A 27,958-nucleotide genomic window follows, 5' to 3' on the forward strand; every position below is an offset into this window, starting at 1 on the left:
ATGGGACAGCTCGTGCTCAGCTCCTGGGCTTCCTCAGCATTCCCTGATCCTCACAGCTGCAGCAACAACCTCACCATCATCACTTCTGACCCTCTGACATCGGTGGGCATTTCGCTTCCGTGCCTCCTGGTTTACCTCCGAGTGGCATAGATTCTGACCCCTCTGCTTACAGGTTCTATTCTTCAAGAATCCACCCTTGGATTCCACCAGACTCTTGCACAGTCTTCTCCAGTGGCATCATTCCTGAAGTCCTCCATTGTGGTCTGTGGACATTCTGTCACTTTGTACATATGCACCTGGCTTTCCTGGTGTAGGTATCCAGGTTCCTGGGGTATTCACGGGTGGAGTGACTCTCCACCCTTCTGTCATCCATGGGGTTTCTTCTGGGTCCACTTCTCAAATACTACAACCACGACTTCCCCGTTGACCTCCATTGGATATGCATCTGTGTTTCCACTCTGCACACAGCCTCCGTGGGGCTACTGGGTCCTTACTTTGAGTGGCTCTTTGTGTCCCCAGCTCCTCTGAGTCTCCTGCTACAAGTTCCAACTTTTGTTGCAGTATTCATTCCACTTTCTAAATATATGGTTTGCTCTCCCTCTGGAGACGACTGTATTTTGTACTACTTAGCTTATTGCAATTGAAGTATTATTGTGTATTTGTGTATATATCTCTTGGTAGGAGGTATAGCAATGTTTTAGTGACTGTTGTGTAATAAATAGACATAGTTTTATACATACACTGTGTGGTTCTTTTTCGTCTAATGTACACCACATGATTAGTCTGATAAAGCAAGCAAGATAAACCTGAAGGTAGCTCTCAACAGCTACCATTTTGAGAGCTTTCAAAAGGTTATCAAAGACCACTAAAATCACTTTAAGGGTTGTCTGGATTAATGCAAGGTACTTCACTTAAAGATGTGTACACCTAATACTAAGTCAGCCTCCTACAAATACCATGCACTCTTTTTTGTGGGATACTAGGCCCACATGGCGGTCAGTTACTATTATTTAAAGTCAGGTTGTCCTGTAAAAAAAGGGTTATTTTGAAAGGTCAGTCTGCAGGTTTAAACTACAGCAGTAAGGCTACATAGAGGTCTGAAGGCATGTTTTCTCTGTTACACTAGTGAATGGCACACATGTGCTGCATTCCACAAGTGACATTTAATTTTCCATGCCATGGGTGTATTCATGCACCATGTACCATGGCATTATAGGAAAGATAAAAATGCTAAGTATGAGGGAGCCAATTTTACCATAATTTAGGGGTCAGAGCACAAGCACTGGGAATTGATCAGCAACATCCCAGCAGATAATCATAATAATTGCAGTATGAGTTCAAAAATTGTGTTAATCATGCCAAAAAATGACACTTTCTTACAGACAGTTATTAAAATTGATGTACACGGTAAGCGGTGTTATAGGGTGCTACATTTAAGCACTTAAGATGTGAGGTTTTGAACCAGGATGGTGTCAATATCCCTAACTGAACAATGGATTAGCACACAGATGTTTTCCTGGGATCACTGACAGAATATCGAGGTAGAAGAATATCGAGTCTACAATATCGATGGACAGAATATCGACAGCCTATCTCTGCAATGGTAAGTACAAAAATATCGAAACCCAAAAATAGTTGTTTAAAATATCGTTTTTTTAAATGTCTTAAAAATAATAAAATAATTAATATAATTAATTAAAACATTGTTGGAATTATTTTAAAATGTTAAAAACTGCTAAATAATTAATGTAATTTAAAAAAATTAAACATACATATTTAATATTTTTATACATATATTAACTTAATAATACTAATAAATAATTATTGTATTTAATTGTAAAATGTTAGAAACATAAGAAAAGTTATAAGTACATATATACATAAACCTGTAATATAAATATAAAATAAAATATATAATAATTTGAAATATTAAAATTAATATTTATTTAAAAAAATATTTTACACTACATTAACTATAAAAGTAGGGAAATGTTGGATAGCATGGGGAATCAAATTACTATTCCCACTCCAGAAAGTGGAACAGTAGGGAAAGTGTTGGATAGTGGAGGGGAATAATTTACTATTCCCCTTCCAGAGAATGCAACAGTAGGGAAAGTGTTGGATAGCGGAGGGGAATAATTTACTATTCCTACTCCAGCGAGTGCAACAGTAGGGAAAGTGTTGGATAGCGGGTAAGAATAATTTACTATTCCCACTCCATCAAGTGTAACAGTAGGGAAAGTGTTGGATAGCTGATGGGAATAATTTTCTATTCCCACTTAAGCGAGTGAAACAGTAGGAAAAGTGTTGGATAGCGGGTGGGTAAAAATTGCAATTCCCACTCCAGTGAGTGCAACAGTAGTGAAAGTGTTGGATAGCGAGTGGGTAAAAATTACTATTCCCACTCCACCGAGTGCAACAGTGGGGAAAGTGTTGGATAGCGGGTGGGTAAAAATTACTATTGCCACTCTGGCGAGTGCACCGTAGGGAAAGTGTTGGATAGCAGATATGTAAAAATTACTATTCCCACTCCAGCGAGTGCAACAGTAGGGAAAGTGTTGAATACCGGGTGGGTAAAAATGACTATTTCCACTCCACTGAGTGCAACAGTAGGGAAAGTTTTGGATAACGGATAAGTAAAATGTACCATTCCCACTCCAGCGAGTGCAACACTAGGGAAAGTGTTGGATAGCGGGTGAGTAAAAATTACTATTTCCACTCCACCAAGTGTAACAGTAGGGAAAGTGTTGGATAGCAGAGGGGAATAATTTAGTCCTGCAAAATAATTAAAATTAATTATCAAATAATTAATTTTACAAAAATAATTTACCTCCCACTAAATTACCCTATAAACGTCACCACCAATATTGTAAAATATTACACAATTAACATAAATATTTATCAGTTAATTACCTAATAACAATTAACCAGCAAATTAAAAACAATTAAAAATAAATTAGTTTACACAATTAACACCATAAAATAACTTTAAATAAATATTTATATAAGAATATAATTAAAATGTTGTTAAACTTAAATGACTACCCACACTACTCCCCTATCAACCCACAATCAACTCATAACACAATTACACAATTAACATATCAACCAAGTAATTATTAATAATTAATATCCAATTAATAACTAATTAATAAAAAATAACACAATTACCAATATAAAATAATAATTACATAACTATTAAATATTAAAATTATAAATAATGAATTTGAATTAAATTACTTTGCACCCTACTCCCCTATCAACCAACAACCAACTCATAAAAAGTTACATAATTAACATATTAACTATTCGTTAGTAATACTTAATATCCAATTAATAACTAACTAATAAACAATTACACCATTAACAATAAAAATGTGAATTGCATAAATATTAAATATTAAAATTATTAATAATTAATTACAATTAAATTACTTCGCACCCTACTACCCTATGAAACAACAACCCCCTTCTAAAAAAATTACACAATCAACATATTTACCAATTCATTATTAATAATGAATATCTAATTAATAACTAATTAATTAAAACACAATTATCAATATAAAATATGATTTACACTAATATTATTTAATACAATTATTAAATGATTAATTTACATTAATTTACTTCCCACCCTATTCCCCTATAAACCCACAACCCACTACAGAACGAACACGCAATATTTATGTTTTTTTAATTAATAACTTTGAAACAAGTATTATTAAATATATTAAAATTAAATTACTTCCCATCCTATTCCCCTATAAACCCACAACCCACTACAGAACTAAAATACACAAAAATTCATGAACATAAAATTAATTACTTGTAAAAAATTCCAGAATACATTACGAAAATAAGCTATACTTTTAACACATATTTTAACATACACAACACAAAAAAATCAATATTATAAACGACGATATTTTGACTAACAATATTTTTTACTTGCATTTCGATATTCTGGTCGACGATATTCTTGACGGTTGATATTCTGTCATATTGATATTTAAAAATCGATATAATGGTATATCGATATTTAAACATCGATATTATGTCTGCATACCGTTTTCCTTCAGTAAAAAACAAATACATTCCATGTTTATATGCAAAGAAGGCACAAATAATAATTCCTGTTTTTGCATCGACATTAGAGTATTCTCTGAGCAAGTTTTTTTTCAAGAGGACACTCTGGATTTAGCAGAATCTCAAATATTTAGGATGCCTTTTTAAGGTCGGATTCCTTGAATTTCACAGTGCCTCTGCAACTATAAAGTAATGCCTTAGCGTCACTGTAATTACAGCAGCCAAGTTTTCTTTGCTCACACGGGTAAAGGATATGATGTTTCATTTGTCTCTTTCACATTTTGGCCATCGAGCCAAGAAAGTGTTTCGCTTGCCCTAAGAAAAAAATGTACATTCTTAACAACTTATGGTTGTCTTCTTTCTTACCCATGATCTCAGACGTCTGCACCTGTGTACACCCTTTGTTTTAAGATGACAAGGAAGTTCTATTGGAAGCCTATATATCAAACCCTATATATTTGTACCTTACCTTTACTTAGGGCGCTTGCTTATTTTATGGTGGCTGGAAGACACACTGGTCGACCAGTTTTCTTTAGTTAATAAACCGTTTCAGATGTTGATTGCCTCTTCCACAGATCTTGCACATCCTAGGGATACACTTATATATTATTCAATGTACAGTAACGTTTTAAAGCATAGCTGATTTGCTGAATACCAGAGGTGCATCTTTTATTCCAATAATTATGGACATGTACACTTTTTTTCTGCTGAGCATAACTGGTCACATGTTTTAGGCAAGCTTATTTATTGTGGGAAGTAGGAAGATTGTTAATAACATTGAATTCGTGTGCTTCTATGCAGGACGGAAACTTTAACTATTGGTGTATTGGTATCGGGGACCTACTCAGATGCAGTATTCTTCTTTGAAACAGCTCTGTATTTTCTACTGACATTTTGTATGAATTTGCTTTCTAATGTCAAAATACCTTCATTATAATTGCTGCAGTCCTTATCCCTGGATGTATTCGTTGGCATTCCAAATAATATATGGTTTATGGGATGTGAAGGTCCTGTGGTTCAGTAGATAATAATATCCAGGCTGGCAAACGCTATAATACAGAAAACGAACTTGTGGCGATGAGTTGGCAGACAGTCACTCCAGTATAATCTGTGGAATAAAACTCACTGTGGTCCAAGTTAGCGTGACGTCGTTGGTCGTTTGCCTCAGCTCCTGACGATGACCTAATGCAGCCCACCTCAGCTGCACACCTGATTTTCATTTGAGGGAATCTGGGCTCATTGAAGTCTGACCAAAGAGATCCCTGGGTCCAAATCCAGCCTCACCCTAATACTGAATGCCTAACTGGTGCTAGTGCACCTACTAGCTTACCACACGTAACCTTGACCAAAACCCTTGGAAAAGCTCCAGATCTCTGCACCAGCTAGGGGGCGAAACACGTGTTGGCTGGCCTAATCGCTCACTCGAATACTCTAATCAAATAATTTACTATCATTTCAATGTACATTGTGACTTTAAGCGCTTCATCAAGTACTCGAGATTTATCTTATTGGAGTTGCAGTAAAACCTAATTACTGCCTACCCTATCCTCCACAAACGGAATTTGCATTGGTGGTCATAGGGCTACCAGCCACCAACTAAGGTAAACAGTTTGAATTATATATAAAGTTAATTTTGGTCAACGCTGTCCCAGGGCACTTACCCCTCTAGTGAACGTACTTACATATATATGGAGTGATGTGTAGAAAAATCTATCATTATCCATACATTCTTACCTTCACTCTAATTTGGTCACTGTATTTTTGCAGCATGATTTCGTCCAGCGTATTTTGGCGCAATGCACTGATACCAGGACTGGGGCGCCATGGCTTCCAAGGGACTTCTCTTCATGAGGGTCCTCTTTATTTGACCAAAAATGCTTTGAATGTTGAAGCTTGTGAGTTTATTCTTTAAAATGGGTAAGACAAACTAAAAGACTGCAACGTGCAGTTGGCTTAACCTTCAGCACTGCCTGAAGATGGTCCTCATAGCTTGGGTCTAGTTAGCAGCTACATGATCTCACTCTGGCACTGACTATGATTGTTACCTTCTAGCCAGGAAAGGGGAGCATTGTCCAGGGTGCCTCCCAGGCACATGGGAGAATGCCCGGGCATAGGCGAGAGTTGCAAGACAAAGAGGTACGAGGAGATGAGAGAGCGATAAAGGAAGATGTGCACATCGAGGGAAGATAGATTAAAGTTGCAGAGGAAAGTTGTAAGTGCCAGGGACAGGGACCAGGAGCATGGCATGGGTAGTGCAGACAGGAGCATAGGGCCTGGGAAATGTTGCCTGTACAGCACCCTGTGAAAAAAATGTACGGGGTACAAAACGTGTACTCCACAAGTGCAGGTTTTGTGCCATCCCTGGTTCTTACCAATGTCAGACTAGAATCTGAAATTCGCAAATGCCCTTTAAATTTAACAGTATCTGGTTTGTCCTTATCTTCCAGTCAGCACAGGCACCAGCATTGGGCGGTGATAAGGAGGCGACTCTGGAACACAAGTAAGGATGCAAAAGAGTGTATTGCACAAGCAAAGCCATTCGAGTGCTACAACTGTAAAGCAATGCTCTCAGTCAGCAGACTAGTTCATAATGTTGGACCCTATTTCTACCAACTTTCCCATCTTGTTAAGGGATCCACGCCCGGTTCCTTGGTCGGATCACCTTTTAACTCATTTCTCGTAGTAAGTGTCCAAAGCTGAGCCTTAAACGCAATCATCTTGTAAACCAGCCTTTGGTAAAATCGACCCACTTGAGTTCAATCGGGCCCTGGAAGTTTCTAGGACTATTATCTCGGGGGACCTTGAGGATTGTCTGGCCGGACTCACTAGTTGGAGCTCTAATGCAGTGGACATGGTAGTCCCACAATGCTCTCCTAGGCTGTCCAGAGAATCTCCCTCAAAACATTGGTTTAATCCAGATCTAAAAGCACTTAAACAGGAATGTAAGATTCTTGAGCGTGCGTGGCGCCGTAGTGAATATTGCCCGGTAGCTAAGCGGAACCTCAGAACTAAGCAAAAAATCTACTATGATGCCATAACATTGGCCAAAAGGCAATTCTATTCAGCCCGAAGTGACTTTCCCAGAAACAATGCTAAAGAAATCTTTGCTATTGTTCAGAGTTTTACGTCCCCTGTGGCCCAAGCTAGAGTGTCTTCATCGTCAGTCACACTCTTTCTTGTTTTTTTAATGGAAAAGTTTCGGACCAGTCAGTTGGCTTTTTCTTCCTGTGACAATGGTCTTGGGACAAATTCTTTGCTCCAATCTATTGATCCTGATCATTCCCTTCGTGTGTTGAGTCCTGTGGACCTGCCTGATTCCCTTAGAATTCTTAAGGGTTTAAAGTCTGGCTCACCCTCAGACCCTTGCCCTGCCAGATTACTGACAGCAGCCACAGAGGTCACTAACACAGAAGTGAATAGTTCAGGAAGAAGTTGTACCACAGGCTTGAAAGCAGGCTAAGATCTTGCCATTGTTAAAAAAGCTGTTAGTCCATGGAATTACAGTCCTATTTCCCTCTTACCTGCTCTGGCCATGGTGTGTGAGAAGGTAGTGCATACACAGGGGCGGGTCCAGAAGATCTGGCTTTCACCATCCTCCTCTTCCCCTCAGTCAGTGACAACCGGAGTACCCCAGGGGTCCTCCCTTAGTCCCCTTCTTTTTATTATATCTGGCCGAGGGCCTGGGGGCCAAGGTGATGGACTATGCTGATGACACCCATCTGCTTTTCACCTTGGACAAAAATTTGGACTCTGTTGTCTCAGTCCAACATTGTCTCTCTTCTATTTGTAAATGGTTGGTGACTGCACAACTCAAGTGCAATGAAGAGAAGTCCGAGATTCTCCTCTTTGGGAAATTTCCTATCAGTTTCTGGGATTCTCGCTGGCCACCTGGGTTCCCCTCGCCCACTTCCACGGGAAAGCCCGCCAAGAATCTGGGGTGTGGTTTGATGATAGTCTTTCCTTTTCTACGCACATTAAGAAATTGGCCGCCAATCGCTTCGGTCTTCTCAAAACCCTAAGAAAATTCTTTCCTCTTCTACCCCAGGCGGCGAGACAAACAGTTACTTGTGCATTAAACTTGTCTCGGCTGGACTATGCCAATGCTCTTTACAGTGACATTCCGGGATATCTGTTGAAAAAGCTTCAGGTGGTCCAAAACACGGCAGCCACACTTCTTGTGGGCATCTCCGCCAGGAATAGTGTCCGCCATCATTTGCGCTCACTACACTGGCTCCTCGTGATTGAGAGGGTAACATTTAAATCACTGGTTTTGGACCACTGTGCCCTTCATGGTAGTGGCCCTTCCTATTTGCAGAAACTCTTCTCCTTTTATGTTCCATCGCATCATTTGCGATCCATGTTGCGACGTTTTGCCCAGGTCCCTCGTTTCAAATACCAGAGGATAGGAGGCAGCTCTTTTGCTCGGAAGGCTTCTGCTACTTGGAATGCCCTTCCTCTTGCCTTAAGACCCAGTGGCCTTCAAGAAGAATCAATGGTTTGATACTTTTAATCAGTTTGAGTTGGTAGTTTGCTGATCTTACTTCCACATTGATTAAAGAAGTTTAGTTTTCCGTCCCGAGTGAAATCAAGGGATTTTACATTCTCAGGGATGGTAGCTGATAGCTTGGGTAGTCAATGAGGTTAACTATTACTCGGCTTGTGTCAGAGAAGCATTTAGTGAGAGAAGAAGAAATTCAGTCTTGTGGGGGATAAGCTGGAGATGGTGAGTTGTCATTCACAATTTAATATTTTTAAGACTTGTAGCCAGTCTGGGTATGTCTGCTTGCAAGGAATCTCTCTATTAAAGTTGGGTGTCATTTGTAAATTGATTATAGTATATGTCAGAGTAGTTGAGGGGATCACTTAGTAGTTGTGGGTAAATGTTGAACAGTGTAGGAGTTAGGACCAAGTCTTTGGGGACTCCTTTAGAAATATTCATTGCTATGAAGGATGCCTGTCCTACTTTAAACACTTGTGATCAGTCCTCCAGGTATGACCTAAGCTATTCCAGAACTTTCCTCACCAGCCCCATGCAGTCTTTGATGGTCCCGATAAAGTGATCATGAATGAGTTCAGGAGGTGGCAGAGCCCTGTTGCCGCTTCACACTACCGGCTGCATTTTAATTCTATTTTTTAACTTGTAAGGTGCCAACGCTGCGGTGCTGAGCTTGAACCATGTGCCTTTTTTAAAACAGTACTTCACTCATTTGGGGCAATTCTTACCTGAGCTGTGTCCTGGGCTCGATTGTGACGCCGACCCGCCCTGGTCCTACGCGGTAACCAGTAACGTTGCGCGTGGTAGGCAGAGCCAGGCACTTCCGGGGGGGACGGTTATCGGTCTAGTAGTTACGGACAGCTACTTATTGTGATGATTCCGCGACCACGCAGCGGGTGCCACGCTGGCGCGCCAAAGGCGTGCCAAAGGAAAGCCTGTCTGCTCCCGTCCGTGGCCGGATGGGGCCAGGGGCCTGTCCCCCTGCTCAGGAAACATCAAGACTTCAGTATAGCTCTCAAGAGCTTCATGAGCTGCGCACCCATTATATGGAGGGCTGCAAACACAATCTGGTAAGCGACAGCAAAAAGGGAAGATGCAGATTTTGTTCATTCACCCTTGGTGGAAGTGGGGAGGATGAGGGCTTGATGAGTGAACTCAAGTGCTGCTTAGTGAATTGCCGGTCCTCGAGGAAACATAGACTGGAGGTCTACGACCAGCTGGTTGACGAACAGATTGACATCCTGTTCCTCACAGAGACTTGGCTGGATGAGGAGGCAGCCCCGGATATTATGGAAACTGTCCCTAAGGGTTATGCGATTAGCCATTTGGATAGGAGTGGTGGTAGCGGGGGTGGCATTGCAATTATTCATAAACATAATGTCAATTGCACGCTGGAGGATATTAGCCTGACTGATTGCGAAGCAGAGTATTTCACGCTGGCGGTTGACCAAAGCTACATTGTAAAGGGGGTCTTAATTTACAGACCACCGGGTCATCCCAAAGGTTTTGTATCCAGCATACTGGATTATCTGGCGCAACCAGCTTGCGCTATGAGAAATTCATGGTGCTTGGGGACCTGAATTTGCACTTTGAGGATAGAACCTGCATTACGGCCATGGAATTTTGTCAGGAAATGGCCACACTGCAACTAGGTCTTAGATCCACTGCCCCTACTCATAGAAAGGGACATCTACTGGATCCAGTGTTTACGAACTGGGAAGATATTGTGGCCCATACCCCTCTCCCTGTCATTTGGACGGATCACTCTTTAGTGCCATATGTGATCAGGCGACCGGATCCCATGAAACCGGAATCCAGCAGCAAGATAGCGGTCTGTAGGAGGTGTTTTTTTTTTCGCAGGAACTTTTTAACAAGGCCCTGGTGCAGGATGGCCCACCAGGGGCTGCGATGCCGAGTCGGCTTGCAAGAACTTAGATAGGCGTATCACAGAGGCCCTGGACTGCATGGCCCCATGGGCTAAGAAAAAACAGTACAGAACTCAGAAATTGGCCCCGTGGTACTCAGAGACCCTGAGAGCAGCTAAAGCGGGGTGTAAACATCGGGAGAGGCTTTGGAGGAAAGACTACTCAGAGCAAGGGAAAGAGCTTTATAAAGAGGAGTTAAGGTGTTATCATAAACTAATCAGGAAGGCCAAGGCTGAGCATTTTCTAGAGAGAATAGATTCAGCCAGCAATTCATCTCGGTAGCTCGTCAAGGTCTAGAAGGAGTTAACCTCTACCTCCAGCTCAGCAACACCAGTTGTGGGCTCTGAGGTGCTATGTAATCAGATAGCCGAATTCTTCTCCAAAAAGGTGGAAACAATTTATTCCACCTTCCCGGAAGTGGCAAGGGTTATGGAGGTGGGGATGGAAGATAGAGAACCGGAGGTGGAGGAAGGAGGGCTGAAGGAATTCTCCATGCCCCTCCTGGAACAACTGATTAACATTTGTAGCAGCATTAAGTCTGGATCCCCTCCAAAAAGGTTACAAGGGAGTCTGGTATGCCTGGAGCCCTTTATAAGACATGTGGTGGCGACTTCTTTGGGTACCTGCAACGTCCCCTGATGTTGGAAGGAAGCCGTGGTTCTGCCGCTCCGGAATTAACCGCACCTGGGGATAGATTGCTTGGACAACTTACGCCCTATCTCCCTTTTGCCGTACTTTGCAAAGGTGGCTGAAAAGGTGGTGAATGCACAACTAACGGCATACATTGAGGAATATGACCTTCTTCAACCCACCCAGTCCAGCTTTCGAGCCAGATACTCGACTGAGTCAGCTCTGCTTTTTGCCACCAAACCCATCAGGCAGCTTGTGGATGCAGGTCAAACGGCGGCCTTGATCCTGTTGGATCTAAGTGCCGCCTTTGACACTGTAGCTCACCACACGCTGGTGCAATGTCTGAAGAAGGGTGGAGTGTCTGGTAGGGCCTCGGACTGCATAAAATCTTTCCTGTCTGGGTAGTGCTTCCATGTGAGACATGGCGAACACTTCTCCATGGTGATCAGGCTGAACCAGGGAGTGCTGCAGGGCTCGACCCTGAGCCCAACCCTGTTTAATATCTATGGAGCTCCCATGGCGGAGATTGCTGAAGGGTTTGGGATCAGAGTTGTATTCTATGCCGACGACACGCAGCTGGTGGTCTCCCTGACCCAGGCACCGGAGTCGGCTGCCTCCAGCTTCAGGGGATGCATGCAAGAATTGGCTGCATGGATGGCGAAGAACTGCCTGAAGCTGAATGGCGACAAAATGGAGGTGCTTGTGGCGGGTCGGCCCCCAACTGCATGGTCGTCGGCATGGTGGCCCCAGGACTTGGGGGTGACACCTACGCCCTGTGTGCAGGCTAAAAACCTGGGAGTCTGGTTGGATCCCAGCCTCTCTTTCGACTATCAAACCAGGCGGGTGGCAGGCGCCTCCTTTGGGATTCTGAAGGTCCTGCCAAAAACCATGGACCTTTTGCCCGTGGCGGTCAGGAAGACTCTGGTCCACGCGTTGGTGATGTTGCACCTAGACTATGGTAACATTCTGTATCTAGGCGCACCAACTAAATGCTTGCTCCGTCTGCAGGGAGTACAGAATGCTGCAGCCCGCCTCATCTTAAGGTGCCCGATAAGGTCATCGGCTAGGGCTGCTCGGGCTGCACTACACTGGCTCCCGATAAAAGAAAGAATCACATTTAAGGCTCTTTGTGTTTGCCACTGGATCTTGCAGGGAATGTCCCCTTTATATCTGTCGGAACTCCTGTCCCCGTATGCATTGTCCCAATGCTTCCCGGTACAAAATTATGAACCTCTCCCTATAAGAAGGCCTCTTCCCAAATTGCGTAAAAACATGGCAAATCTCTCCTCTGTTAAATCATACTGATAATTCCATTCCTTGCCTGAATCCTTTTTGATATTTAGGCATTATCTTTGTGTCTACTATCCAGGCTTGTAGTTCAAGTAGAATGCAAGAGGCGTAGAGCTTGGCCTCTATGTCTATTAAAGATATCAGTCTGAAGTTTGTGGGATTACGATGGTCTCCATGCTTGAATATCGGATGAATGATACTGCCTTTCCAGGAGGCGGGGAGCTCTGCTTGTTTGTATATTTGGTTAAATAGAGGCGTTAGGGTCTCTGACCACAGGTCCGGATCGTGCTTAAAGATCGCGTTTGGCAGCCCATCTGGGCCTGCTGCACCTTCTGACTTTAGTCTTGATATAATCATCTTCAGTTCTTTTTTGGTGGTTATATCGACCGGTTCTGTTGGCCCCTTTGGAACTTCTTCCAACTCTGAGTCTCTATTTTCCTTGTTCTTAGCTCCTGTTAGTTTCTCCTTGTTTTACTGTATTGCCCCTAAACCGTTAGCGGGACCTGAAACTGTATTGCAGTATAGAGTTTGCACGTGTCTGGTCCAGGTTTCTGCTCCAACTCCTGCTTCCTGTTGGAGTTTTACCCCTTGATTTAGGTCATTTATAATTCCCCAGACGTCCCGACTATTAGGATGTTTACCCTCAGTTAGCAGTTTATTCCAGATTGTTTCTTTGTACGAGGACTTTGCGACCCTCAGTGCCTTCCTATAGATTCTCTAATAAAAGAGAGAGGGACCCCAAAACCAAAGGGATAGGGTTCCACAATTGACGTTAGTCTGAAAGAAATTCCCTTTGGGTAAAATAGCAACAGTACATAAGTACTCACAAGCATACGGACAACAATCAACAAGGAAGCAATGTAGATAAATAGGATTAAACCACTACATGTGAAAACACTCTCAAAACATTTCAAATTATAAAAACAATTTATTAAAGATACATTACATTAGATAAAAACTGAAATTTGGGAAACATATGAGGACGGTGTAATAATCAATAAAAACAACATTCAATTAAAAAGGAGTGTACAGGAAAAAAGGATGGAACCCATTCATAAGAAAACAAATTTGGTTTCCTCCCTATTAACTATTCCTAGATTTACTCCTTAAACGTCGACGCGTTTCGGCGGTGTAAACATATTAATCCGCCTTCATCAGGACAGTAGGACAATACAGTTTCCCAAATAGATTCTGAAATTAAAATAAAAACAATCTTAGGCTTACCAAGTTCATAACATATGGTAATCAGAAAAACACAATCTTTAAAACAACGTAATGTATTTAAATCATTGTACCAACATATTTACAATGCTTCCAAGACACAGTACATTAAGCAACTCATCAAAATATATAACATACACAGTTAAACAACAGCGGTTCAAGATTTGTTATTTTTCTACAACAACCTTGACAGTACTGATATTTATGTATTCAGGCCTGACGTAGAGTTCAGGAACATTAAGATTCCCTATTAGGGTATCGGTATTGAAATTCCCAAGTCACATAGAGGGGGAGGTGGCACTAGATAGAGAGCATTGGTACATCACCTACCTCAAATGTATGATAAGTATGACCAATATTGCAAGGGGTTTTCCGCCTCCTATGCGTCAGAACACGGAATTCGTCCAGCGATTTCTTTTAGATATCAGTTCAGATATTTATTCAGGTACCTATTCACAAAGAAATGAGTTTCAGAATATTGCAGGGTAGCTAATTGCGATGCTGCTTCACAATGGACTATGACATATATATTTTCTGTCTGCATCGCCATTTGGGCTGTGTTTTATGCGCTTCTAACTTTTGTAATGCTATGCCTATTTATTTCTTTGCATACGCAACTACTCGTAAATTCACCTATGTTTCATTCAACATCAAGTGCAAAGAAATATATAATTATGAGCAGACCATTCTCAGGTCTTTTATATAGCCAGTATTATTACATGGCGAATTCATACACTTGAACCAGCAACTTAGTTCGTGTACTTACTATTTGGTTTTTAGTGATGAAAGGCTCAAGCACGTCTTTACAGATCGTATACTTCACCAGTTGAATGACTGGACACTGCAAGAAATTTATATATATATTTTTGAGCTACGCATGTCTTACCGGGTTTTTTAGATATTAGAGATGCGTGGTAATTCAAGTAGTATACTTACGATTGGTTAAAAATGCTAGTGCATGAGCACGCAGTAGTGAGGATTTCACTTTGAACTTTGGTCCTACTTCGACGAAATAAAATACAATACAGCGTGGGTTCCGGGAGATATCCGAAGATACCCGCTGTGCAAGGAAAGTCCTCTCTCTAATCCCTGTATGATTAAACAGGAAAGAAGGATCAAATACCGCTATTAAAAACGTGCTTCTTTCTGAGAAATGCTATTGCCATATAGCGTAGCCCCTACCAGCGGTCTGCGTACCTTAGTCTTTTGGTCGTCGGACGTCCTGCGTGCTCCTCTCCGTGTCCCCGGCTAGCAACGTTTGGGGAAAACACACGGATTTAAATACCCAGCATTACGCGGGTGTTTGTTGATGACGAGGGCGGGAAAAATAGAACGGGAAAAAAGACTACTCGTCGCTCATGGTCGCGTCAATCAGTCACCCGTTTTTAGTTAAAAAATGATTTATTTCCGGTATATGAAGTGCACAAAAGTGTCCTGTATCTAATAATGATATAAATGGTGTTTGTGATTTATAATCACGGAGCGTTTTAGTGTCACGTTAAATAATGACGAAATTTGTGAAACATGAAAAAAGACCATGAAAAAGAGATGTTCTCGGATTGGTCAGTAAACACATCCAATTTTAAAGACGTATTATTTCTTCTTTCTGACCACTTGGTTATTTCATTAGGTTAGCGATTTGATTTTCTGTTTTTATGTTTACTTGCTATCTTCCAGGATTATCAATGAAGTCATTATTTAACGTGACACTAAAACGCTCCGTGATTATAAATCACAAACACCATTTATATCATTATTAGATACAGGACACTTTTGTGCACTTCATATACCGGAAATAAATCATTTTTTAACTAAAAACGGGTGACTGATTGACGCGACCATGAGCAGACCGCTGGTAGGGGCTACGCTATATGGCAATAGCATTTCTCAGAAAGAAGCACGTTTTTAATAGCGGTATTTGATCCTTCTTTCCTGTTTAATCATACAGGGATTAGAGAGAGGACTTTCCTTGCACAGCGGGTATCTTCGGATATCTCCCGGAACCCACGCTGTATTGTATTTTATTTCGTCGAAGTAGGACCAAAGTTCAAAGTGAAATCCTCACTACTGCGTGCTCATGCACTAGCATTTTTAACCAATCGTAAGTATACTACTTGAATTACCACGCATCTCTAATATCTAAAAAACCCGGTAAGACATGCGTAGCTCAAAAATATATATATAAATTTCTTGCAGTGTCCAGTCATTCAACTGGTGCAGTATACGATCTGTAAAGACGTGCTTGAGCCTTTCATCACTAAAAACCAAATAGTAAGTACACGAACTAAGTTGCTGGTTCAAGTGTATGAATTCGCCATGTAATAATACTGGCTATATAAAAGACCTGAGAATGGTCTGCTCATAATTATATATTTCTTTGCACTTGATGTTGAATGAAACATAGGTGAATTTACGAGTAGTTGCGTATGCAAAGAAATAAATAGGCATAGCATTACAAAGGTTAGAAGCGCATAAAACACAGCCCAAATGGCGATGCAGACAGAAAATATATATGTCATAGTCCATTGTGAAGCAGCATCGCAATTAGCTACCCTGCAATATTCTGAAACTCATTTCTTTGTGAATAGGTACCTGAATAAATATCTGAACTGATATCTAAAAGAATTCGCTGGACGAATTCCGTGTTCTGACGCATAGGAGGCGGAAATCCCTTGCAATATTGGTCATACTTATCATACATTTGAGGTAGGTGATGTACCAATGCTCTCTATCTAGTGCCACCTCCCCCTCTATGTGACTTGGGAATTTCAATACCGATACCCTAATAGGGAATCTTAATGTTCCTGAACTCTACGTCAGGCCTGAATACATAAATATCAGTACTGTCAAGGTTGTTGTAGAAAAATAACAAATCTTGAACCGCTGTTGTTTAACTGTGTATGTTATATATTTTGATGAGTTGCTTAATGTACTGTGTCTTGGAAGCATTGTAAATATGTTGGTACAATGATTTAAATACATTACGTTGTTTTAAAGATTGTGTTTTTCTGATTACCATATGTTATGAACTTGGTAAGCCTAAGATTGTTTTTATTTTAATTTCAGAATCTATTTGGGAAACTGTATTGTCCTACTGTCCTGATGAAGGCGGATTAATATGTTTACACCGCCGAAACGCGTCGACGCTTAAGGAGTAAATCTAGGAATAGTTAATAGGGAGGAAACCAAATTTGTTTTCTTATGAATGGGTTCCATCCTTTTTTCCTGTACACTCCTTTTTAATTGAATGTTGTTTTTATTGATTATTACACGGTCCTCATATGTTTCCCAAATTTCAGTTTTTATCTAATGTAATGTATCTTTAATAAATTGTTTTTATAATTTGAAATGTTTTGAGAGTGTTTTCACATGTAGTGGTTTAATCCTATTTATCTACATTGCTTCCTTGTTGATTGTTGTCCGTATGCTTGTGAGTACTTATGTACTGTTGCTATTTTACCCAAAGGGAATTTCTTTCAGACTAACCTTCCTATAGATTCTCCTGGCTCCCTTCAGGTTAGATTTGTTTGTCACTGACCCCGATGTTTTTTGGCTAGCAAGAGCTCGGACCTCCTTGGCGCCCTATCTTTTTTTTTATCTTAGGTCCATGTTAAACCAAGGCTCCTTCCTGATGTTGAAATTACTCTGGTTCCCTGGCCTTGCTGGGAACTTTTGCAATAGGTCCTGAATCATTTGCTCCCAGTTGGATACTCGCTCCTCCTCTTTTTGGGTCCCAAGGTTGGCCATCCTGGCTTTAACTGAGTCCGTGATTTTGCCCAACCTTTCACCACGCCATTTTAATTTTTTTAGATTGAACTTTCATGCGTGGTGAAGAAGAGAGGTCGTTCTTGGCGCCGTGCTGGGATAGATATTCAGACTTAATATTTGGGAGAAGTGATCACTTTTTACTCGATGTTCTATTCTAAATGATTCAATGCTGGGAATTAGCTCATCACTTACAATAGTGTAGTCAATAGTTGAATGGACCCTGCCACTCAGATTTGTGACGGCTGCCGACCTATCCCCCTTTGTATTGCCATTCAGGATTGACAGTCCAAATTCTTTTAAGCTTGATGCCAACTTTTTTCCGCCACTATTTGCTGTCGTCTTCGCCTTCGTCTTGTTTTGAGCAATAGGAGCGTTTTTGAAGTCCCCTACCCATGAAAGCTGCATCCTCAGTTCTTGAAGTTAGCAAGAAATTGAAGACGTGGCTTTTTACCTATATGATGGGCATTGCCTGCTTTCAGCACTAGGATACCCTCCTGAATAAGTTGTGCGTTCTACAAATACACATAACAAAACACATGGTATGGTATGTTAGAACCATTAATCATGAAAAGAACAGCTAAAAAATGGTTAAGTCATACTTCTGTGACTGCTCCTTCACAGTCATCTGGGAATCAAAGACATCATCACTAACTCCTCTTTCAATGGGCATCTCGCAAATGTCTGTCCTTGACCTAATGGTCACTCTACACCATCTTTCTTGCTATTTTCATCTCCTCCTTTGGCTTTTCATATCACCTTCGTGACACTCTGACATTTCACCTCTAGCACGCACTTCTGACTGATTCACTGCTATCAGACAAGGGATGGCGTTGCCATCTCTCATCATGCTAAATTTTTCATAATATGGCTTCCTTCATTCCCCACCTTCCACAGCACCCATCTCCCTCAATATAACTATGACATTTCTCCCAGACTCACTGCCAATCAGTCCCACAGTGCAAGTGCTCCCTGTATAAATTGCTATATGGATTGGATCCCGTGATTGACTTATTTGGTTTACTGTCAGACCCTAGTACAGTGCACCAGGAGCGCCCAGGGCTTGTAATTCCAAATGCTGCTAGTGGGCTTGCAGAACTGATTGTGCCACCCACAGAAACAGTCCTTTCAAATGTGTCTAAGATCTGCCATTGCAGAACCTGCGTGCAGTCTGGTACTGTCATGCTGACTGAGCAAGTGCACCCACTTGCCGGTCCCTAAACCTTCCCTTAACTTCATATTAGTCACCCCTATGGTAGGCCCAAGGGCAGGTTGTATTGTAAGCATAAGGTAGGACAAGCCCTGATGTGTGTGGCATGTCCTAATAGTGAATTACAGCCATTTTCGTTTTTCACTATTGTAAGGCTACCTGTTCTCCATAGGCCAGAATAGGTCGTTGGAATTATTACACACTATGATCCCAACAGACTCAGGGAACGAGGTAGAAATCCGAGTTTAGTATGCCTGAACTCAGAATAATAAAATACATCTTTTAGTAAAGTTTATTTTAATATTCTGTGTTTGCAAATACCACTTTTAAAAAGTAGGTATTTGCTTGCCTAACCATTTCAGCCCACCTCTGCTAGGATGTGTATCTGCTGTCTGGTTTCTGTAAGTGACAGGGCTGGGGAATTCCAGGACACAGGCTGGGGCAGCCCGGTGGTGAATAGAGAGATTTACATCCAGATGAGTGGGAGGAGTACACCTGGGCTCTGAATAGGACTGTGCCTTTCCACCACAATGTTGGCTTCACCCCCTGGGGAGCATCTGATGTCTCTGCCCTGCACACTGAATAGAAAAGCCAGAGTCCTGTCAATAAAGTGCTCAAGAACTGGACTGGACTAGGCAAAGGCCCCTGGCCTGAAAGAACAAACGAATTGTGGTATAAGTATTGGGAACCTGAGCCCAAGAAATCAGATCCTGCTTGATCAAGAAGAAACCTCTGCCCGAAGAAAAGGAACTGGGAAAGCTGTAAGGAGGAGTACTGTCCCTGACCTGGGGGATTGGCCTAAAGTGGTTGCCTTGCTGCTGAAGGAGGGGAGAAAGACTGGAAAATACTTTTGCTTCAAATTGTGCTTAAAAGAACTTCAAGGGCTTGTGAGTGAGCTTGCCCCTGAACGAAGTCCCAGGACCAGTGGACTTCATCCGCCTAGCAATCCACTGCTAGAAACACTGTTTTTAGCCCTTTGCCGAGGCCAGAAACTGTGGACACCTCGTACCACCAAACCGTGTCCAGCAAGGCCCCGTACCCCGCCTGTCCGCCTCAAACAATGTGCCCTACGATCCGTAGACCGCACTGTGACTGGCCGACCCCGCCGCGTAAAAAGCACTTTGCCCCCTCGTGTCATCCTGGCTGGTACGACTCGCCGAAGGTCAAGGTTGCCGCTCGCATCGAAGAGGGGAGTACGCTCCGTACATCGCCTCGCACCGCAGCCAGAGACTGAAGCCGCGGCTCCCACAGTACGGCTTGTGTGCCGCATGGTAAAGTGAACGCCTTGAATCCAGGACCGTCCGCCTCGCTCCACGCGGCCCCCCACTCGACGCCTTGCACAGACGCCTGCAACGAGCCGGGGCTTGCACCGTAAAAAGGCCGACAACGCTTCTGGACCTCCTTCTACTTTACAGCGCATCGTCAGAGCCAGACACCCCAATTAAGGTACTGTAAACGCCTCGCACCCCAGTGGTATACGTTTCGGACCGGAGCATCCGCTACGCCCGTTTTGACTCTGTTAGACACGTTTTCTTCTCCGTAAGAGTCAGACAAGGGGGGCGAAACGTACAGGCCTAGAAATTACGCCTACTTAAAGAACTCTTGATTGCTAAATGGTATTGTGGACATTTTTGTCGTTATATTGGTCTTGTGCTAAGCCTTTTATAAAAATTCACTATTTTTGATATAAATCTCGTGTGGTATCCATTTGTACTGTTGTCCCTGAATTACTAGTGTTCACAAATGTTTAGCCTATAACACCTCTGAGAATAAGTCTTGTCTGCTCATGCCAAGCTACCTAGAGGGTGAGCAAGGGTTATTTCAAGAGGGTGATCCCCTTATCCTGACTAGAGAAGAAGGCCCCTCCTTGTCACAAGTATTTACCTGTGCCAACCAGAGACCCCCAAATCTCATATTGGTGGTCAGCGGTGAGGATTCTGAATTTGCATTTGTGATTCATGTACAGTGATTGGTGAACACTACTTAGTGAGTCCAGACCATAACGCAGCCACGTACTTTTGAATTTTTGTTTGCTAAGAGATCTCCATTTTTACAAAGTCATGACTGGTTCAGTCAATGGGGAGAAGGCAGCATCTATAGTCTCTTATGGAATCGCCAGAAGAGTTGGCAGACAGGAAGGATACCCGAGCACATGAGAATGAGATGGCAAAACTTAAATTGAATGGGAAACTGGAGCTAAAAAGCAAAAAGCTGGCTCTGGAAGAGAGAAGAATCCAAATGGAGCATGAAATGAAGTTGAGGGAGATGGAGCTTAAGGCTAAATGTTTGGAGCTTACTCCCTCTGGTGGCAGCAGAACGCCGGTGCAGGTAGAATCAAGGGTGTACATATCAAAGGAAGTGGTGACATTTTTTTTTAAGAATGATGACATAGGGCAGTGGTTCAAGGCCTATGAGGTAGCCATGTTTTCCCACCGGGTCCCTGAGAGAGATTGGGGAGCGAGGTTGTGGGGGCGGTTCCTGAGTGAGGGGCGGGACACACTGCTAGATTTGCCCTTAGAGGTTCATAATTCTTACCCACACATGAAGGATGCTTTGATGACCAGGTATGGGTTAACTCCTGAATTGTATAGACAAAGGTTCAGGGTGTGTGCAAAGATTCCTAACAGTATGTATGTTGAGTATGTAACTTTTTTCTGCAGAGCACTGGATGGTTGGGTGAAGGGTAGCAAAGTTAAGGATTTTCAATGTCTCTTTGATTTGATTGCATGGGAGTACTTGTCTAGTAACGATTTTCCTGAGCTACGCCAGCACCTGATTGATAGCAAGCTGACTAACCCTAGGAAGCTTACTGAGGAGACGGACTTCTGGGTCAGTACCAGGGTCCACAAGGGTCAAGTGGGAGACTCCACCAAGGGTGGGCATGGTCCCCAGCAGAAGAGTGGGGGGGACAAGGGCAAACAGAGGGAGTTTCAAAGAAGGCCCCAAAGTAATCCCCAAGGGAACCAAGAGAAAGGTTCTCTTCCTCCCCCAACCCCGAAACTAACCGGGGCCCCGACAGGTCCCCCTGTTCAAAGAGGGCCCCCTAGGTGTTACAGGTGTGGTGAACTGGGTCATTTTGCCAATTATCCAAAGTGTCGCCAATTTGGTAAACCTGCACCACCGAGTGCAGCCCCCCGGTAGATGGCTAGTGTAGCCCTGGGTGAGGGAAGGGTTGTCCAAGGAGGAGGGAGGTCCCACAGAGATGTTCCTTGTCTCATTAGGAGACTGTGATGTGGTCCAAGAAAGCCAAATGCCCTCTAACACCAAGAAATATGGGCAGTGGGTGACCATCAATGGCAAGAAGGTGGGGCCTCTTAGAGATACAGGAGCCAGTGTGACAGCTGCCAAGCGTCAACTGGTGTCTCAAGAGCAGGTTGTCCCACATGCATTCTGCCGAGTTGTGAATGCCGACAACACTGAGAGTCAGTGTCCAATGGCTCAGGTTCCCTTTGAGTGGGGGGGGGTCTCTGGTACTCTTCAAGCAGCTGTGAGAACCGCCATGCCTGTAGACTATTTGTTGGGGAACGATTTGGAGAGCTCACCTTGGGAAAAGGTGGAGAAGAGTACTCACTTGAGGATGGTGGGTCTGCCTGTCTGGGCGTGCGTGACCACCCGGTCAATGGCAGCCAGTAGGGGTGCTCAAGAGGTCCTGAAACCTGAAGGAGAGGTCCAGGGACCGGCCTTTGATAGAAGATGCAGGAGGCGCGGGAAACCGGCCCCTGTAGTTCCCATGGTCCAGGAGGAAGCAGACCTTGAGGGGGATGCCCAGGAACCTACAGGGGAACTGATAGCTGAACTGGGGGACCTGCCTGAGCTGACCCATTGGCAGCAGGAAGGAGGCCCCTCCAAGGAGGAATTCTGCAGAGGGCAGAAAGAATGTCCTACTCTTATGCGTCTGCGGCAGCAGGCTGCAGACCAGGCCAACAGTGATCAGTCTGTAACACATTTCATTTATTGGGCGAATGACCTCCTATATTCAGAGCCTAAGGTTGCTGAGCCTGGGTCAGCCCTTGCGCTGGTGGCACCCCAAAGCTTCAGACCCTTCCTATTGGGGCTGGCTCATGATGTGCCATTGGCAGGACATTTGGGGCAGGACAAGACCTTTGAAAGGCTTGTCAGCCACTTTTATTGGCCCCAAATGTGCAAGAGCTCAGATGTTCATTGCAGGGCCTGTCAGACTTGCCAGGCAAGTGGAAAGAGTGGGAGGGAGCGGAAGGCTCCTCTCCAGCCATTCCCTGTGGTCAATACCCCATTCCAGCGAGTGGGGATTGACATTGTGGGGCCACTGGACCCCAGGACAGCTATGGGCAACAGGTTTATCCTGGTCCTGGTGGACCATGCCACCCGGTACCCGGAAGCCATCCCTCTGAGGACAGTGACGGCCCCCGTGGTGGGACGTGCGCTGATGGGAATTTTCACCAGAGTGGGATTCCTTCTAGAGGTGGTGTCTGACTGGGGTACCAATTTCATATCCAAGTATATGAAATCCCTTTGGTAAGATTGTGGTGTAACCTACAAGTTTACCACACCTTACCACCCCCATGGAAATGGGCTGGTTGAGAGATTCAAACGGACCCTCAAAGGCATGATAATGGGTCTGAAAGAACCCATGAGGCGTAAGTGGGACGTCCTCTTACCATGCCTTCTCTTTGCTTACCGTGAGGTGCCACAGAAGTCTCTAGGGTCCAGCCCCTTTGAGCTTCTATATGGCCACCCAGTGAGAGGACCTCTAAGTCTGGTCAAGGAAGTCTGGGAGCAATTTCCCAGGAAACCTCCCCAGAATGTACATAGCTACATGCTGGCCTTCAGGAACCAGACTAAGCGTTTCAGGCAACTTGCTGAGGCAAATCTGGAAGCCAGCCAGGAGGAGATGAAGCGGTGGTACGACCAGAATGCCACTCTGGTGGAACTTCAGCCTGGACAGAAGGTGTGGGTCTTGGCCCCAGTGGAGCCTTGGGTGCTCCAGGATAAGTGGACTGGCCCCTTTGAGGTGGTGGAGCGCAAGAGTCCTGTTACCTATTTGGTGGACTTGCGGTCTCCAAGGAACCCCTTGAGGATCCTGCATGTCAACCGCCTTAAGCCCCACTTGGAGAGGTCTGAAGTGGGCATGCTCTTGGCAACAGATGCTGGAATGGAGGAGGAGACCAAGCCTCTTCCTGACCTCCTGGCCTCCACTGAGCAAGATGGGTCAGTGGATGGAGTTAACCTCTCTCAAACCCTGACCCCAGAGCAACAGAATGACTGCCGCCAGTTGCTGGGACAGTTTTCCGATCTGTTCTCTCTGTTTCCTAGTATCACAGATTAATGCGTCAATGATGTGGATACAGGGGACAGCTTACCTGTGAGGCACAAGGCTTACAGAGTAACTGACAGGGTCAGGGCTTGCATCAAAGAGGAGGTCTCAAAGATGCTTGCACTTGGGGTGATTGAGTCCTCCAGCAGTCTTTGGGCCAGCCCAGTGGTGTGGTCCCAAAGGCTGCAGCGCCGGGTGCCAGACCCAAACTCCGGTTATGTGTGGACTACAGAGGACTCAATTCAGTCACAAAGACTGACACGCGCATCCCATCCCCAGAGCTGATGAGCTCATTGATCAGTTAGGGGCTGCCCGGTACCTCAGCATGTTTGTCTTGATGTCTGGGTACTGGCAGATCGCCTTGACTGATGGGGCCAAAGAGAGGTCAGCATTCTCCACACCAGATGGGCATTTCCAGTTCCGTGTTATGCCCTTTGGAATGAAGAATGCCCCTGCCACCTTTCGGAGGTTGGTCAACCAGGTGTTGGTTGGACTGGATGAGTTCAACCAACCTGGATGACATTGCAGTGTTCAGTGTCACATGGGAAGAACATCTGCGCCACCTCTTGGAAGTGTTGTTGGCACTGCGGAAGGCAGGCCTCGTGATCAAGGCGAGTAAGTGCAAGATCGGGCAGGGTTCCATGGTGTACTTGGGACACCAAGTGGGGAGCAGCCAGGTGGCGTCCCTACAGCCCAAGATTGAAACCATCCTGGCTTGGGTACCCCCCAAAACCCAGACAGAGGTGAGGGCCTTCTTAGGACTCACTGGGTACTACAGGAGGTTTGTCAAGGGGTATGGCAACATTGTTGCACCCTTGACAGAGCTGACTTCCAAGAAGCAGCCAAAGAAAGGGATTTGGACTGACACCTGTCGGAAATCTTTTGAGACCCTGAAAACTGCCATGTGTCCGTGCTCCTGGCCCCCAACTTCTCCAAAGAGTTCCTTGTGCAGACAGACGCTTCAGAGCATGGGTAGGGGCTGTTCTCTCACAGATTACTGAGGAGGGGTTTGACCAACCTGTAGCCTTCATCAGTAGGAAGTTACTTCCACAGGAACAGAGGTGGAGTGCAATTGAGCATGAGGCATTTGCTGTGGTCTGGGCACTGAAGAAGCTAGAACCCTACCTGTTTGGGTCTTACTTCCGGGTTCAGACAGACCACAGGCCCCTCAGATGGTTGATGCAGATGAGGGGTGAGAATCCTAAGCTATTGAGGTGGTCCATTTCCTCACAGGGGATGGATTTCACGGTGGAACATCGCCCTGGCACAGATCACGCCAATGCTGATGGTCTGTCCAGATTTTTCCGCCTTACTGATGAGAGCTCCCTGGGGTAGGGTAGTTCTCCCCACATTTCAGCTGGAGGGGACACGTGTTAGACCTAGCACCATTGGCGTGGGTCTACCTTCCATTTTGTTGCTGTTGCCTCATGTGTTTTTGCTGGTACTAGCTGCTCAGAGCACTGTGCCATGCCAATCAGTACCACAGTGCAAGTACTCCCTGTATAAATTGCTATATGGATTGGATCCCATGATTGACTTATTTGGTTTACTGTAAGACCCTAGTACAGTGCACCAGGAGTGTCCAGGGCTTGTAATTCCAAATGCTGCTAGTGGGCTTGCAGCACTGGTTGTGCCAGCCACAGAAGCAGCCCTGTAAAATGTGTCTAAGGTCTGCCATTGCAGAACCTGCATGCAGTCTGGTACTGTCATGCTGACTGAGCAAGTGCACCCACTTGCCAGTCCCTAAACCTTCCCTTAACTTCATATTAGTCAACCCTATGGTAGGCCGAAGGGCAGGGTGCATTGTGAGCATAAGGTAGGACAAGCCCTGATGTGTGTGGCATGTCCTAATAGTGAATTACAGCCATTTTCGTTTTTCACTATTGTAAGGCTACCTGTTCTCCATAGGCCAGAATAGGCTGTTGGAATTATTACACACTATGATCCCAACAGACTCAGGGAACATTGTAGAAATCCGAGTTTAGTATGCCTGAACTCAGAATAATAAAAGACATCTTTTAGTAAAGTTTATTTTAATATTCTGTGTTTGCAAATACCACTTTTAGAAAGTAGGTATTAGACGTGAGCGGAAAATCCGTTCCGCTCGCGGATTTCGCGGATTTTCGGTAAATCCGCGATACGCGAACTCCCCCGAATTTACTGAAAATCCGCGAGATCCGCGAGCGGCGGATTTGGGGGGCAAAAGTTCAAGCCTGTCGAACTTTTAACTATTTTTGGATGACGCCGGCAAGCTGCCAGTGCCATCCTAAAATAGTTACTAAGTTAGCTTCAACAGGAAGCACTAATAGATAAAATAAAGCAATAAAGCAGGTGCTTAAGCACCTGCTTTATTTTATCTATTAGTGCTTCCTGATGAAGCTAATTTAGTAACTATTTTAGGATGGCGCTGGCAGCTTGCCGGCGCCATCCTAAAATACTTACAGGATGATGTGTGTTTTGTCGAGGCTGAGTAGGTGTGCGTTCTCTCCATATCTATCGTCCAAAATTAGCTATGACAGGCCACGTGAAGGGCCGCTCCCCCTCTGCCCGACCAGGCCCGAGCCCGGTCCCTCAAGTGTCACACACCACCACTTCACGTTTTCCGTCCCCTCCGGGACCCTTGCCTCTGAACATATCGACCTCGTGGGCCCGATCCATTACTGGCCCGCGCGCCCAGCCTGGGCGCCATCTTGGACACTCCGCCACGAGGCCGCGTGGCCCCCGATCGACCCCAACCCTGGGCCTGGCCAGGCCTCAGACATCCCGGCACCACCATCCACCCAGGAGGTGAGCGGACTACTTGGCAGGTCAATGGGAGAAAGAGGTGTCGATGGTTCTCCCTCACCAGGTGCCGCTCGCCACAACCCCCCCGGGCGCTGGCTCCACCCCCCTGCTGGGTGTCTGGACCCCTTCATCCCGGACCCCCCAACCTCCAAGTGCGAGGGTCCGGACATCAAAGGGCACCAGCCCTATAACTGGGGCAGCTCCAGAGCAGGAAGGCAGTTGTATCCTGGAGTCGAGAGACGCAGTGAAGAACTCATCCTTGACGGACTACTGGCGCTGCCGTAGCCCTGCCTTGCGAACCATCGTCCTGCCTGCTGGCGCTGCCGCAACCTTCGTAACCTTCATCGTCGTCGGGACCTGCTGGCGTGGCCGCGGACCGTTTGTAACCACCATCTTCATCGGGACCTGCTGGCTCCGCCGCGGACCGTCGCTTCCTTCATCCATCTCGGGACCTGCTGGCTCCGCCGCGGCCCGATCATCTAGAACGCCGAGCTCGAGGATTGAGAGCTATTTTCATCTATTGGTAACAAGACTGTCCCGCTACCCTTTTCCCAATCCAGAGACCAGAATCGAGGGGACCCCTGAGTCCAGACCTCCTTGTATAATTTTACAGTACCTAAAGAATTGCTGATAAAGTATCGTTGAACCTTATCCTGGTGTGGTGTCCGTCTGTGGGGGGGAAGTTACTTGTCTGTACGATCGCTGGAGACGGCTCTCCCCGGAGACCTCTCCCCTTGTCCTCGGCCGACCCTCCCGGTCCGTCTAACAGAGGCCTATGCATAATTGACTTTCACTAGCTCAATCCCTGTGCAGTTCCTGTGACCACGAGCTTCTCTGATCCGTGCCTGTCCTTTTATACACACAAGAGGCATGTGAACTCGCATATAAGCCCCATCCGTTTGGCCCCTCCCCACACACTAGTGGTGTGTGCACCGTCTTCGCGCCCTTTACCCACTTGATGGACAGCTCACTCGAGGGACCCCGGCGCTCTTTGGTGTGATGGCAAAGTTAATCAGCACCATTTTCCTGCCGCGCCATTACCCACACAATCCGCAAAATCCACGAATCCGCAAATTCGCGGATTTTGCGGATCGTGAATTTGCAAATTTGCAAATTCGCAAATTGTGAATTTGCAAAATTTGCCCATGCTTAGTAGGTATTTGCTTGCCTAACCATTTCAGCCCGCCTCTGCTAGGATATGTATCTGCTGTCTGGTTTCTGTGAGTGACAGGGCTGGGGAATTCCAGGAGACAGGC

Source organism: Lissotriton vulgaris, chromosome 5, assembly GCF_964263255.1.
Source record: "Lissotriton vulgaris chromosome 5, aLisVul1.2, whole genome shotgun sequence".
Classification (NCBI taxonomy): Eukaryota; Metazoa; Chordata; class Amphibia; order Caudata; family Salamandridae; genus Lissotriton; species Lissotriton vulgaris.